Here is a 15,567-nt window from a genome sequence, read left to right on the forward strand (position 1 = left end):
CATCAGCAGAAAGGTTAGGCAAAGGCAGGTCTCTCTCACTCTACCACCCATAAGTCTTCTTAACGGGCAAAGAAATACAATCTTTTTTGTTTTCTCCCAATATTTTTTTTTTTTTTTTAGAATCCAATCTCAGAAAGTTACATTATCTGTATTGCATGCGATTAAGTCATTCTTGATGTGAATGAGAAAAGTGGTCTTATTTCTCAACAAAGCATGATTAAGTAGTTGCTGTTTTTTATTTTGAAACTGTCTAAAATATCAACAGAGTCCTTGCAAGTTGCTTTAAGCCTTGGGGAACACCACTGTCTTCCAGAGGTGGACATGGGAAACTATGCCTTTTTTTAACCTCTCAAAATGTAGGAGGAAAATGCTTTTGAGCTAGTGCTAAGCTAGTTCATTAGGCATTTTCATAGAAAAGTCATCTGTGGAAGCAAGAATGTACAGTATGGCATGTACTGGCAGGGATTTCTGCATGTTGATACAAGTATTCAACCTCCATGGTGCAGTGTCAACTTTCCAGATAGGCATATGAAGAAAAGAAGCTTGAAGAGAGTTTGATCAGTCCTTAGCTGTAGAAAATGAGGGCCTAAAACTTAGGAAAGCAACACAAACCTTTAATTTCCCAGCTTTCTCTTAGTCTTCCATCTCATCCCTTTGCTTTAAGCATTGTGTCCATCCCTTTGCTTTTTAAGCCTTGTGTCCATCTTCAGTTCACCAGCTTGTGCTTGAACGTTGTGTTAAAGAATGAATAACCCTTCCTGCAGTTTATTGTATAACTTTAAAAAATTTGTGCTTCTTAGAACTTGAATGGATTTCATTTAAATATTTTCCCTAAAAGGTTAAATTTAAATCACAACAGTGGTTTATATTATTCCTGTGATACTTTCAAAATCTAGTCATAGTCTTTTGTTGGCATGTTTTATCTTGGGTTGGTGGAGAAACCCCACCTCACAATTTCAAGGTACTACTCTCTGAAGAACTTGCTAAATGAGTTCTGAAGAAGGCCATGGGACTTTAATTTGTGCTGTTGCTCCCTTTTCTCTCTATGTGTCCTTTTGCAGGTGTCACTTACCAAAGTATGTCCTTTCAAAACCTGCGTTGTGCCTTTGGTTGTGGTTGGTGAGAAATGTGATTTCAAATACTTAAGATCCATTCATCTGCAGTATTGTGACATTATTTTTTTTAGTCTGGGCAGTGTGACATGTCCCCAGATAAGAAAAGCCTGGTACTGCTGAGAGTTCAGGCAGCTGTCTGTGGGCAGTTTGGAGGCAGGCAAGAGGACGCTTTTCTCTTTAGAGTGGGGACCCACTGCAAACCCTGTGCAGTGTTCATTGGGGCTGCATGGATACAAGCCCTGTTCTGGTCAACTAGGATTGGATCTAAGGGAGAGCACATTCCCCTGTGCCAGTATGGGGGAGATTTTGCAGGCTAATGTGTTTGCTGGGGAGACTCCCTCACAGCTGCACACCCACTGCCAGAAGTCCTCTGTTGTCATTCCTCACCCCATGGCTGCTGTGTGCCCTGTCAGTGCTGCTGGCTGCCCTGGGGCAGCAAAGGGGGCTGGCTCATCCTCGACCTTCTTCTGTCTGGCTCTGGGGGCTGCTTCTCCCTGTGTCTCATTGCCACCTGTGATCCAGAGTCCTTTACCTTGTTCCAAGCACTCCTTCACACAAAACCCTGAGCCTTTTCTAGGGCCATGCAAGTTGCACTGGCCCCTGCTGCTGCTGCTGCTTCTCCTACTGCTCCTCTTCCTCGTCCTTTCCCACTTGGCTTTCTTCTTTCTTCCCAGTCTGTTGTTGCTGGGACACAGAGAGCATCTTGTGATCTGTGTACTCCTACCAGAGATTCCTGCCATCTGAAACATCAGCCCTTGGCTCACAGGCTCACCTCCGTGGTGGAGCCCATTAGGACCTGGAGATCTCTGTAGGGGAGATACAGGTCGTGGCTGTGGGGGTGGAGTTTGGGCTCAAATGCGGGGTATCCTGGTATTAGATAGATGCTTAACTAAAATAGACCTCAGAAGAGTCTCCCCTACATGCTTTTTCACAGCCTTCTAGCAATGGTAAAATAAAATGTCTCTAAGAGAGTTAGTTTCTGGTTGAGTGTAGCAAAAAATACCCCATAGCTGTGCTTCCTCATTAACTGTGTGAACTTTAACTTTCTGGTTTGCTTTGCATCATTTATGATGAATTATACATTTCCCTACTTTGGACAGTGGGAAAGAGATGCATAATATTCTCTTAACTGATTGTCCTGCTGCCCTGTTCAGAGGAGAAACATTTTGGGGCAGCCTTCAGGATTAAGAAAAAAATCCATTCTGAAAACTAATGGGAAAAAAAGAAGCCAGACTAAAGGCCAATTCCTTCCCCTCTGAAAAATTTCTGGGTAGTGGGCACCCATTAAGTGTGCTTTCTTTGGCAACATGGGAAAAAAGTGGCCTGGGTATGCATTAGGCAAAGCTGTGTCCTCCAGGGGAAGACTGGGAAGGAAAAGTCCTTGAGCTGAGTGGGTGGGAAGTGACAGAGATGGATTTTACTCTGCTGGTTTCTGCTCCTGAAAGCAAAAACTATGTAGAAAGATAATCAATAGTACAGCCCATCTCAAGTCATATCCATGGGTGTTGAAATATAGTCCTCATTCTTTTCTGCAAGCTGTGTCCCAAGAGGAGACACTTAGGGAGGTTTGGATTTGAAGCATTCAGTATGTCTGCTTTTCTGTGTGGATTTTTCCAATGTCATGGGAAAATGGGGCCCCAGGCCCATGGTCTAAATTATCTCACAGTGACCCTAACTCAAACAAAATTCGTTAATGCTGCCATTTTGTCCTGGCTTGTTGCCAGCACTAATCCTAAAGGCATTATTATCTACCAAAAAAGAATATCATAAAAATGGAAAATAAGCAGATGACAGAAGGAAAGATAAGGGAGACAGAAAGGGCAAAGTCCTAAAGGAGCAGCTGTCCCACTGCCAGATGCAGAACACATACGGCCCTTGGAGGAGTAACAGGTCAAAGAGTGTTGGCTGTCTTCATCTCCAGCTGTGAAATCACACAGAAAAGAGAAAAACGTGTTTTGAGTATGTCTTTCCCAGCTCAGAAGTTTCTCTTGTTTCTGCATGGGTGTTATGCTTTGGAAATGGGGAAGGTGGAAGAACCTGTGCCTTAGGAGGGAGCAGGAAAGTGTGGAAAAGACAATTTCTCCAGGAATCTCTCTCGTGAAGTGGAGAGCTTCCTTAAGCACCTTTTAACTAGACAGCATTGAAAAATGAGAGTGGCAGAGAGGTTCTGAAAAAGCATCTTAGAAATATTTGGGTGGCATAGCATGGGGCAATGGTGATGTTCCCTGGCTGCAATGTCCTGTTGCAAAGTCCCATAGCAGCAGCTATAAGTCCATTAGCAAATATTGCTAGTTTGCTTGTTCACCAGACTGAGTGTGAAAGCAGTTACTATCATGTTAATGTGACCCAAAGAGTTGTGGGCTGAAGCAGTAAATCTGCTCAGCCATCATTTCAGCATTCAACAGTGTCTCATGTTTTTTCAGGAAACATCCTGTAGTTTTGTAGAAAACCTGACCATTTTATTCTGTGCCTACCTGAAGATCGACTTCTCTGATAAAATAAGCAAAAAAGGAGAAATGTTTTCAAAAATTTAATCAAATTTGGCTTTCAGACATGCAGTAGAATCTCTTTAATGATTTTATACAAATGGTGGTGGTTTTCTTGCTTTTGTAATGTTAATACATTAACAAGACATTAACAGCAGGGAATCTTGTTCTCTGTAAACCAACTAACATCCTTGGTTTAATTGCAAAATACAGGGCAAGCTCTGCTTGCAGACCTATAGCTATTGCAGACCTATAGCTAGTTGAGGCAGACAGCAGTGGGAGTTGAATGCAATTACTTGAAGGAAGAATTTAAAACTGTCTCTAAAGGGGTGTGTGAATAATTCCCAACATACTGTAGTTAAAAATGTTTATGAATAAACAGTGTTTCAGTTAAAGTATATGCATAGGCCATTTTTATTAAATAATGCTGAACACTTAATGAATTGGTGATAGGGTGCAGTTTGGAAGTTCTTAATACACCTTCTGTTCCCGACTCAGGCCTAGGATTCAATAAATGCTTTTTTTATGTCCAACACAGTATTCTGAGCTCAGATGATTTTACAGCCAGGGATATTTGCTCTTCTGAGGTTACAGACCACCCATGGCTTGTTTTTTCTTCTCATTTAAAAGCTGAAAATGTAACTAATTAAACAAATATTTCTGCTGTGTTAACTACATGACAGCATTGTTCACAAGGTGGATGCATGGGTTTTTTCCTACCCGCAGTCTTTTTCACTCTGAAAATGAGCACTGGGAGAAGGGAACTGGAGCCTGATTTGCCAGTAAAGTTATCTCAGTGAAAGAATGAACTATGTAAATTAATTAGATCAGCAAGATACTACTCCCTATTAGAAAGGGGAACTCTGTTTTATTTAACGTTTTCAGCCCTCTGAAAGGACAAATGGTGCACTCAAGAGCAACCTTTTTAGCTCCAGCAGTTAACTACAAAAGCTTCATGGGAGGTAGCTGTGCTCGTAAAATTTATCATCTCATCCATAACATCCGTGCCAGACTCTTCCCTGTGTGTATTCCTTACGTCAGCCTTTTAATTAGGATTGCACACCAGCTAAGATAAGGCTGGGAGAAGTGAGCAATTCAGTCTTGTAGCTGTGATGCTGAAAATGTAACTTATTCAGCAATGTCCTTCTCACTTGTCTTTTTTCAGGCACAGGCAGGCGAGATTAATGTCAGGCAGTCTTTTGTGTCTTCTGACTGCATAAGGATGGGAGAGAGTTTTGAGGAGATTTAAGGAGGGGGGAAAAAAAAAAGAAAGAACCTCCAAACCCTGCCAGGGGATAATTTGTTCAAATGAATGGATCTATTCAGCTGCTGGAGTGCTTTACTAATTGTGTTCGAAAGAATAAAAGCAAACCACAAGCTGCTTTCAGCAGCCGGAAAAAATGGTTTCACATGCCAGCTTATTAACAAGATGAATTCTATTAGTAAAACATATTTAGGATTTTCACGACCAACCCTTCAACCCTTGGAATTAATGAGAGTGTCTTTATTTTCTGTAAGAGGAGTGGACTGCTAAATTTGGTGAATACATGAGACACTTATTTTTTTCCCTGAAGTTAATGCTTTCTCAGTGGTATGAAAGACCAGTGTCATCCACGTCAGGGTCTTGGGCAAAACTACAGTGTAATAATAAGTTTTTTGCCATTAACAGATGTCATAAAAGACAGCAAAATAAAGAAATTATTCTTCTCTCTTACAGTGGATTTGTTTAGTTTTTCTAGTCTATCTAAGTGTATTTTTGAAGCTGTCTTAAACCATGGAGGAGATAGTGTAGAACTGTATGTATATCTGGAAATAGTAACATCTGAACTTTTTGGGAATGTAAAAGTTTAGAGTTGATCTTCATGGATATGTTGTATATTTTCCATAGCCCCATGTTTTTACTTGGATTTCACAGATATTCACATTCCACTTTACTAAACAGGCACTCAGAAATTTATGGGTAAGGCCGTCTTTGAAGTACTTGCTAGAAATATACCTTATTTTCCACTAATAAAATGTGAAAAATATGTCCTCCTGCAAAATTCATAGTCCGTTTCTTGTTTTAGTGCTTCTCCATGTCTTTTGCATTGCAAGTGAACGAAAAGCTAATTTGTCCCATTGAGGTATTTTTTTAATGTAAATCCATAGGATTTTTGACACTGGTATAGAATGGTCCTTAGGTTGGGCTCTGAGATATTTGAATGAAAGAAAAGGTAGACTCTATCTCATTTTGCATAAAATGTCACTTGAAAAAATGAAATATCTTTGCTTAATAGACTGACGCTGCCTTTTTCTGTGCGTCTTATTCTCTGGATATCTCATGAAAATAATATTGCATTGGAAGTTTCCTTATTTACTGAGAGAATATTCAGCTCAACAAGGCATGAAGAAGAGGTTTGGGTGAGTCTGTCCCATGTCAGGATGGTGTTGCAGCCAGCAGCAGGATCCTGGGCCAGCACTTGGAAGCTGTTTTGCACTTGCTGGATGTCTGATGGGATGCTCCAGCCTCAGCACCTTGTGTGCTGTGGAGGGTTCACCTCATCTGTGCTGGTCGTACCTTCACACTGTGATCACACAGGTTGGGTTGAGAGTCCAGTGTTTGAATTCTGTCTGAGCCAAGCAGTTTAAACAGAGAGTTTAATTATGAGGGTGGCAGCAGGTGTGGGGAAGGAGTCATGCTTTGTTTTCATTATGGATGTAAAGGAAGAACAATTCTTCAAGGCCAGAAATGAGAATTCGTTGTTTGATAGCAGCAGAGCAGAAGAGTAGTTGCCTCCACACTGAGGTGGTCCAGGAAAACTTTCTTGCACTCATTTGGGATATTGGTACGATATAAGTGATTCTGAATGGCAGCAGGACAGGGTCTAACTTCGTGATATTCACAGTGACAAGTCTTCTAAGAAACCAGTGTTAGTGGCAATCAGTAACACCTCAAGTCTGAGAGCTTCTGTTGTGTCAGCACATTCATTTTTTATGGCTGAGTGCTCGGAGGTTAAGGTGAAGGTAGCTCTGGGAAAGGCTCATTCTCTGGAGGGAAAAAAAATCTTTTAGCAGAAGGGCAGGCTAGTCCCGTGGGTGAGTCAGGTCACCCTGGTGTATGAGTGTTGTCAGAGCCAAGACAGGCAGCATGGCTTGGGTATGCTCCACTCCCTTGGGCTGTAAGAAAAGGTCAGTGTACAACGTGCCAGCTCTCATTTTTTTTATTCTTTTTTTCAGGGGATATTTAGCAATTTTGCTACTGCAGAGGGGGTAATGTAGTCATCCTGCGAGAATGGGCTGTGTGAATAAAGGCAGTGGTGTTCTTGTGCATATAAGGAGGCATAGGAACCCGCAGGAGGATACTCAAAACTGTCCTTCTCTCTTTAGTAGATACTTTTTTCATTAGGAAGAGAAGTCTGGGACAAAAATGAGAAGGTCTAGCCCATTCTAGAAAGAACTAATATATCAAAGTGTATTGAAAGGACAAGGAGTGTCTCTGTCCCAGAGCAAATGAATAAGAGGGGCATGAGAAAGGGGCACAGGACAATGGGAGGAGGGTAGGTGAGGACGCCCTTTGCTCCGTCGCTGGGAACAAGGTGACATTCCCTGAGCAGGACATTTACATTTGATGGGAAATGCGTGTGTACAATGTGTCCAGTTCCCCCTCAGCCTGCAGACTACAAAATACCTTACAGAGCAAAACCAAGGAGGATCTCAGGGATCAGTCAGTCAGTACAGAGGCAAGGAGCTATGAGAGTGAGCTTTTAGTTTCTTGGAGTGGCTGCAAATGCTCAGATTTAGAGCTATTAAGTACCATGCTGCTGCTGAAGAGTGGGAGGATGTGTTTCAGGTGTGCAGCTGGAGCCTTGCTGCCTGCTGACAGGTACACACAAATACCTGCTGAGATAGCTGCTGTACCTCTCCTGTGCTAATTTGTTCTTCACAGGGATGCCAGCAAAGGGATGGTTAATCAGCCAGCTGAACACCTTTCATCAGATGTCTGCTATCTGAAGAAAAATAACAAAACCAAATAGTTAAATTTTAAATTATTTGGAGTGGAAGCATGACTAATAGCAGCCTGAGGGTTTGCATTAGTTCCATGCCATTAAAGTTTACAAGTTCATATGCCCATTTATCCTGGTATTTAATAAAAGGATCATTTGTCATGGCAACCACAGCCTCAGGTGAGCTCTGCTAGAAAATTATTTACTCTCAGCCTAGAGGTCCTCCAGGTTTTGGCAGGTCATACCTCTCTGCCAGCACTTGGATTTCAGTTCCAGGAGTGCCTCCATCTCAGGATGCCCTGCAGACAGGGCAGGTGAAAGGTGGAATTCAGATTCTCTGAAAGCAGAGATTGGACCCTGAAGTTCTCTCATGCTAACTCAGTAATGGGAGGCCCAGGGCTTTTAGATGAAAGGGGCAGAGAATTTAAAAGGACTGGTGCCCTGTGGCGTTTTGTAAATACTTTACTGCAAGTTCATGCAGTGGGGGAGTCATTACCTGCCTCTGTCAGAATGAGAGGGTCACATCATCCCTCATTCTCTACCTCCTCTGCTGGCAAGGGTGAGGTGGGATGCTGCTCTTATGAATTGTGGTTTTGGGTGCCTAATTTTTGCCTGGTATTCAATAAGGCTCTTAGATGACTATTCCAGCTTCAAGCATACTTTTGAGCTGAGCCTCGTTTTGGCTGTGTCTAAATCATTCGTATTTATCCAGCCCTTAAGACTGTAAAGCAAATGCTCTGCTGGGTAATCTTTGCTGTTCTACTGCAAAGCAGAAATTAAATGGTCCTTTTCATCAAATGTGGTTTTTACCCCATCCAAGATTTTACCAGCCCAGCAGCTAGTGTAGCACAGGTAAATTCAGCTTGAACACACAAGTTGTCTCTGAAGTGATACAGCGATTTTTCTGAGTTTTGCATAGAACTGATGTGATCTTGAGAGTTTTTAATAAAAAATAAAATACGTCCATGATTTTTGTGGTTTGATGATAATGTTAGTAATCCAGAACCCAAAACAATTGCACATTGTACCAGGATAAACAATTAACAAAAAAATGTCCTTCCTGTTTGTCCTAGCTCTGCATTCATTTAAAGCACTTTAACTTATTTCAGCAAGTGGAACTGATTTTTTCAGATGAGGCAACTGTCATCCTGAAAACTGAGATGTTCCTGCTTGTAAAACATTCTTGCCCGCTGACATCAAAAACTTGTTACCTAATGAAAGGATGGGGGTGGTGTTTTTTTTGCTGCTAAGTGTTTATCTGCAATTAAAATTTCGCAATTTAAATGCCAACTCAAAATGTAAGCTTTCATTACAACTATGTAACATTATCAGACCACCAGTGGGGATTCTTAGAAAAATCTATTTAAAACGAGCATATTTTAGTTTCTGTATATCTGTATGTTTTCCTCTGAAAAGAATAATTTCTCTAATATCTCTTGTGTTTCACCACTATCACTAGATGTAAAATTTCTGGACATAGTTTTGTAACTCTTCACGTGAATGGCCACATAGTTTGTTAGAAGGCAGGAAATCCTGAAACAGTTGGAAGGTTAATTTTATAAATGAGAGCTGTACCTTCTGTGGTTAAGATTTGTTCAGTATTCGGGCAGTCACAGTATAGTGCTGTGTGCTAGAGATCCTTTGCATTTGTCGTTTACCTGATGTTAGAGATGTAATATAAACATGGGATATTTCACCTTAACTGCAGGAGCACAATAGTATTCTCTGATTCTATCCTTTTCCTTGATATGTGACCTGGAGCTCTTTAAAGCTAAATTATAAAGGTGAATAGTATGTGTGTAAATCGTACTTAAAGGAGAAATTCCTCTAAATTATTATTCTGTAGGTAGTTGAGTTCTGGTACAAAACAGTTCTGCTCCTTAGAGACCTCAATTGCACCTCTTTGAGGGCAACATTAAAAGGCAATGCAGGAACAAAACCCACAGAGTAGTAAAGTGGCTGGTAGCAGCTTACAAAAGGAATCAGTGAACACAATGGATAGAGCCCAGAAATAAATCCCACACAGGTTTTCAGGGGAAAAATCTGGTCTAGAAGAGCATCCTGTTCCTGGAGCAGGGCAGTACTCAGCTCAGCCTGCCCTGTTTTGGCCATGCCAGTGGAGGTCTGGGGGAGTCTGAGAGCCCACCTATGCCAGGCCATGGGTTGAGTGCAGCAAGAGCCCCTTGATGTGAACTGAGTGTGGGTAAGGTTCTAACTCTGCTGAGGTGACAGCTCCTCTTTCTGTGTTTAATGGAAGGAGCTCATTTTGGCTTTGCTGGAAATTTCTGCCCAGCCTGTTAGCAGCAGGCACTGGGAGTTTACAGCCATTTTTTAGATAACTATAGAAGAGTGTTGCAAGCAATAAACAAAGAATGAGCAGCTTTTGCAGGCAGTGGGATGGAAGGTTTTCTCCACGCCTTTGTATCTCAGTTGTCACTGTAGCCTGACATGTTTTAGCTGACATTTCACAGTGCAGCTGCCCCGTAGTCTGGGACTGAATAGATTTTTGCTTCAGTTCACCAGTTAGACAATAGAGCAACTTGTGGCTGCTCCAGCCAGATGATTGTGAGTAAATCTACTAGTTGTTCAAGAATGGGGTATTAAGAAAAAAAAGGAAAAAGGCTTGAAGAATGAGATGAGATACAAGAGCAAAGGAGCTGGCTTTGTGGTTAGTTTTCTCTCCATAGCAAGAAAATAACTTTCACTGACAAATACCCTTAACTCTCTGAATTTGGCTGCCTTTTTTTAAGGAAATCACAGATGCTGCTGCAATTTGTTAATTTACTTTTATATTCTTCTTGTTAATTTATTTCAGCAGACCTTTTCTTGGAACGAAAGGCTCGCTTCTGGTCCACGATTGGCTTTAAAGAGTTTGTTAGGAGTGGTACTTCAGTCCTGTTGGAGTAAGCATCCTCTTGTCTGAGTGGAGCAAAGGCAGCAGTGGTTTGGCATGCCTGGAGTGCACATCAGCTCGTGCACCAGCTGAACAGTGCAGGCAGGCAGAGGCTTGGTCTCACTCTTTGAAGAAATGGGCTTAATTGCAGCACAGCATCTTTGTGTCCAAACCAAACAGAAAGTGCAGAAAAAAGCAGGGATCTCGCTATACATCTTGTCTCTCAAATGGTGTGTGCAGGCTCTTTCAGGGTGGAGATGGGCAGCTGATGAGCTGCAAGCAATGCTTGTGCCCGAGACTCTCCAAACGTGGGCTTCAGTTGGAAATTCCTTATGCCAGGGACACATTGCCTGGTGTGCAGAGTTCTTGGGTGGAGCCCACTTCTCATCTCTGCTCTCAGCAGCACTGCTGCTCCAGCGAATACTGGCAAGGAGATGAACACAAGCAGGCAGCCTTGTTGGAAGAAGCCTCCATAAAGGGAAGTGATGTCTTGTTCGACTGTGGTACTGAATTTTTAAGCTGTAAATTTTAGAGTGGAGTATAAGTCTCAGTCTGCAAAATCCCACTGAAAATTCATATGCTCCCCCTATAAGAAAAATGTCTTATGGGTTTCCACATAAACACTGTTTTCCAGTGAAACATGAAATTGATACAACACTACTTAAATAAATCTCTCCTAGATATGCACAAGGTTTTACTGTTGTGCTCTTCCTCTTTTCTTAGGGAGAGATGTGAGTTCTAGCCCCAAATAATAAAGTGGGTTTGGATATATCCCTTAGAAAACCAAGTCCTGAGCCCGGGCCTCGTGTTCGTGAACAGGTGCCCATTTATGTATTTATAGACACTGGGTATCAGTGAATACAGTGTGAGGCTGTCCTTGGCTTCAGCTGTGTTGCCCAGAATTTGGTGTAATGCCATATATTTTTTTTCAGTTTTGAATTAAATATTGTGGAAATGGCCTTCTCTGAAGAAAGCATATTCCATTCCATTCCATTCCATTCCATTCCATTCCATTCCATTCCATTCCATTCCCTTTTTCCTTTTTCTTGCAGTTTGGTTGAAGCACTGTGGTCCAGTGTGGGAGCAGTATGGTTGCTCAAGGAAACAGTATTTTTAGTCTTGGGTATCTAAACGTAGAAATTTGATTAACTTACAGCTTTATTCTCCTTTCCAGTTCCTGCCTTGGTTTCACAGAGATGCATCCCTATCTGTAGGCACCCCAAGACATGCTGTTTATGACAGCTGACTATGAGTATATCCCATGGCTTTGTATTTGTTGTGCTTGGGAGTCCTTAAAATCCCAGTCCCAGTGCATGTTAGCATGACCCAGCTGTTATCCATAGGTGATATTCAGGAGCTCTGTCAGTTTCTGTTGCGTAATGGAATGAAGAAATCCTGTGAGGGTCTGAGGAGATGGATGGTGGGCTAGTGAAAACTTTGATAATCCTGTTAGGGTGGTAGTATGCAGAATGATACATGGTAGTATTATGGCAGTAGGACTAATACATCATTGCAAAGCTGCAACTGCACATGGCATTGCTGGTTTGAAATGCACTTCACCTTATCTTAGGTAATGATCATGTGTAAGAATATTCTTCCCTCAGCTTCATGTTCTCAATCTACATGTCAGTTCCACCCAGAGTTTCTCACTGGGATTTTGTAAACTAGAAGTTTAACACAAAATCAATTTGTAATAATAACATTTTTATCTTAAAAAATTAAGCATGAATCTTTTCTAAATGTTGATTATCTATTGTATGGGAATCATGAGTACCTTGTTCTAGATTTGTGCAGCTCACAGCAAGGTCATAGCAACTCATCAAAGAACTGCTGAAGGCCCCTGACCATCTCAGGACCATAAATAAGTACTTAGAGCAACATGGGTTGTGGCAACATTCTGAATGGGAATATGCAACATCAACAAATGGTATTAAAGAAAAAATCCTTGCTGTAGAGTTCAGTGAATAGTGCTGGATAGTGATTCAGCAGAAGATAACTGAAGGTATGTGCCAAGAATGCATGTAAGAGAAGTTAGTTCTTAGGCTTCTTAGGCACATAAAGAAGGGACCATAATTATAATTGGCTTGGTGCAGGAGGGTTAAAGGAGGAGATCTGACATTTAAATTGCAAGTGCTTAGAAAAATACTTCCATGGAGATACACTAACAGAGTGAGATAGTAGGAGCATCCTGTCAAATACCTGAATTGGTAAGATTTTTGAAAAATGTCTGGGTACAGCCCTCTGCAGTTCCTAGGGTCCTCACTGATTGGGGCTGAAACTATGGTTTGACAACTTGAATATCACTATGGACGTAGAAAGTAGATACAGAGACCAAGTGTGGGAGATGTTGTTTCCCGTTTGAATAGAAAAAAAATGATGATGATGATTCTCCCCACTAAGCATGGAAGTGGTACGAGTTTCTGTAATTACTGTGATTCAGAGCTGGGCAGTTCCAGATGGAGGAGAATAATCTTATTTTACAGTCAGGAGGCAGGATATGGAAAATTATGGGTCCTGCATAGCTGTATCTTGGCTGTCTTCCACATCGGTAGTATTTTGCATTGCTGTGTGTGCTGTTAACACCTTGGTATATATGAACAGTGTGGTCACGATATGGCTGCTTGGGGAACTATAACTTTGAACTGGGTAGAATTTATGCATGTGATTTCCACTGAGAGGGGTTGTTGGGTTTTAGTTGTTTTCTTTTCTCTGATAGGAGATGATTAATTAGAGTAAAAAGGCAGGAAGTTAAAAGGGGTATATATCTTGTTCAGCTATGCAGTTTTAGGTGTTTGGTATTAGAATGGGATGTAAAAATAATCCAGAAGACAGCTCAGAAAGAGGTTTGCACATATTTGTACTACAGCCTCCAAAGATGTTCAGCAAACCTGTCACCTTCTCTGCTGCCAGTGGCATTGCTGCCACGTTGAGGGGGTGGCCCTGCAGTATGGGCCAGGGACAGCAACATTTCAGTAGATCTGACATGAAAATTGTGATCACAGCATTTGGAGCTCTACTCACACCTGTAATTAAAAGGCAGACTAAATGGAAAAAACTACAATAAAAAGACTCTGCTTTGTATTAGAGCGCAACTGAAAGAACTTTAAATTACCTGTAAGATTACTGGGCCCTTAATAGATTTTATACTCTGTTCAGTTTTTATCCTTAGGGTGTCTGAGGTTGAACTAACATGTTATTAATTACCATGGACACCTTCAAGCAGCCTGTGAAGACATCTTCACAGTTACTCTCATTCCTATTTGAAGTTTTCCTGGAGTATAAACTTTATAGTCTAGCCCTTTCTAATGCTTTTCCTGCAGCAAAGAACAAACCCTTCACAATTTTTTGCAGCTGTTACTTCACGTTTTAATATTCCTCTGTCCTACATATCATACAACCCATGGTCTGTGTGGAATTGTGGCAACTTACAAATGATTGAACAAGATGATATGCAAGAAAACTTTATTCCTTTCATGGGATCCTTTCAAAAACTGCTGCTTAAACGTGTTCCTGGATTAATGTGAAAAGTCTCAGGTGTGCCCAGCATATGGTTTGGCTAGGGAGTGTAAGTGCAATCCCATCTGCAAACGGTAATTCCAGCTCTTTCAGAAGATTTTAAACGGCATAAATTATCCATAGTTTCAGCTTCCTTGACAACATGAGATAAAATGCTGGGGTATGTGTGACATAAATGACTTTCTGACAATTCTCTAATGTGGTTTTTCACTTGTAATGTAAGGGGTTTTGGCCAAGTGGAGCTTTGGCAAGAGGCTGTGGCAGTAACCTCCCAAACTGCCAAGTGAGTTTTGACAGGGCTTATCTGGCAAATCTGCAGAAGTGTCTACAGAAGGGTTTTCAGACCCGTGGCATGAGTAGATTTCAGGTTGAGCAAATTAGCTGACTGAATGGATTTTGAAGGTTGCTGTGTTACATTGAGAGGTCTTTGCCATGGACAAAAGAAGTGACAAATAGCTTTCCTTGAAACAAATGCCAGTCACAAACTGTAAATCAGCCAGCAGGGAGGTATAGCTACTGGAGAGTCTAATTTCTCTCCTGAGAGAAAGAATGTCACATTAAGAAAGCTGAAGTTTGATCATCCACAGGCCACTTGGACTCTAACGCTGGCACATGAAGCAGTTGTCGAGATTTGTGGTTTCTTGGTTTGGTTGGGTTTTTTTCAATTCTGAAAAGTTAAAGCCCCTGCTGGCAAAGCCTGTCCTAGTATGCACTCTGTCCATCAGCTTTTATTATTCCACCAAAAGCCTGACTTTCCCCTCCTTTCAGGCTTTGTCGTTACTTCAGAATAACTGCAGCTGCTCTTTGCTCTGTGGCTGTCGGGATGAGCTGAGCTGTTCTGCATCTCCTGTAGCACCATGGGCTCTTCCCCCCGATTAATGTGATGCATTCAACTGCAGCGTAGGTTAGAGTTTCTGAAAGTCCAGTTTTAAATGTCAGAGCAATGTAAACTTTTATATATTATCAGTAAATAATTCCAAAACTCTCCTTACTGTTGGCAACTGCTTTAAGAGTGAAGGAATGTCTTGGATGTAATTACATTATCAGAGTTTGATTAGTTCAGCTTAGCCAGTCAACTATGTAATACTTTTTATCTGTGGAGCAGTTATTTAGTTAACTGGCTACATGTCTTGTTTTGTAACATTTTTAATGTCCAGCGAAACCTGTGAGAGTAGCACTTCATTTACTGGCATTTTAAATAATTTAGATATGCTAAAATGTAAAATGAACTAAATATTACTTCTGTCCAGGAGAATATTTGTGGAGGTGAGTTGTTCACTGGAAGTGGCAATAAGAGACCCCATAATGTGGTGACACCTCTGCTAGGATGTCAGGAGTTTTTTTATTGTAGTGAAACTCTGAGTGGATGGGAACATCTTTCTTGGAGCTGAAAACATAATTCCTTCTGAATTGCTTTGCATTGAGTGAGTAGATTACATTGCTGAAATGTGAGTTGCTGCCTACAGAAGAGGAATACCTGTGCTGCTCCAGTCATTCTGCATTAGCTTCTGGTGGTGGGTCTCCATCTGGACTCCACTCCTGAAGTAATTATTGCTTCACCATTGAAGCACGTC

The 15,567-nt window shown here is 41.4% G+C and overlaps 1 protein-coding gene across 1 annotated transcript in view; it reads left to right on the forward strand.

The window, feature by feature from the left end:
- The window catches only part of NPR3 (natriuretic peptide receptor 3), a 45,192-nt gene that overhangs the window by 9,678 nt on the left and 19,947 nt on the right, over positions 1-15,567 (forward strand). The window lies entirely within an intron of this gene.

This window comes from Sturnus vulgaris, chromosome Z (genome assembly GCF_052056855.1).
Source record: "Sturnus vulgaris isolate bStuVul1 chromosome Z, bStuVul1.hap1, whole genome shotgun sequence".
Lineage (NCBI taxonomy): Eukaryota > Metazoa > Chordata > Aves > Passeriformes > Sturnidae > Sturnus > Sturnus vulgaris.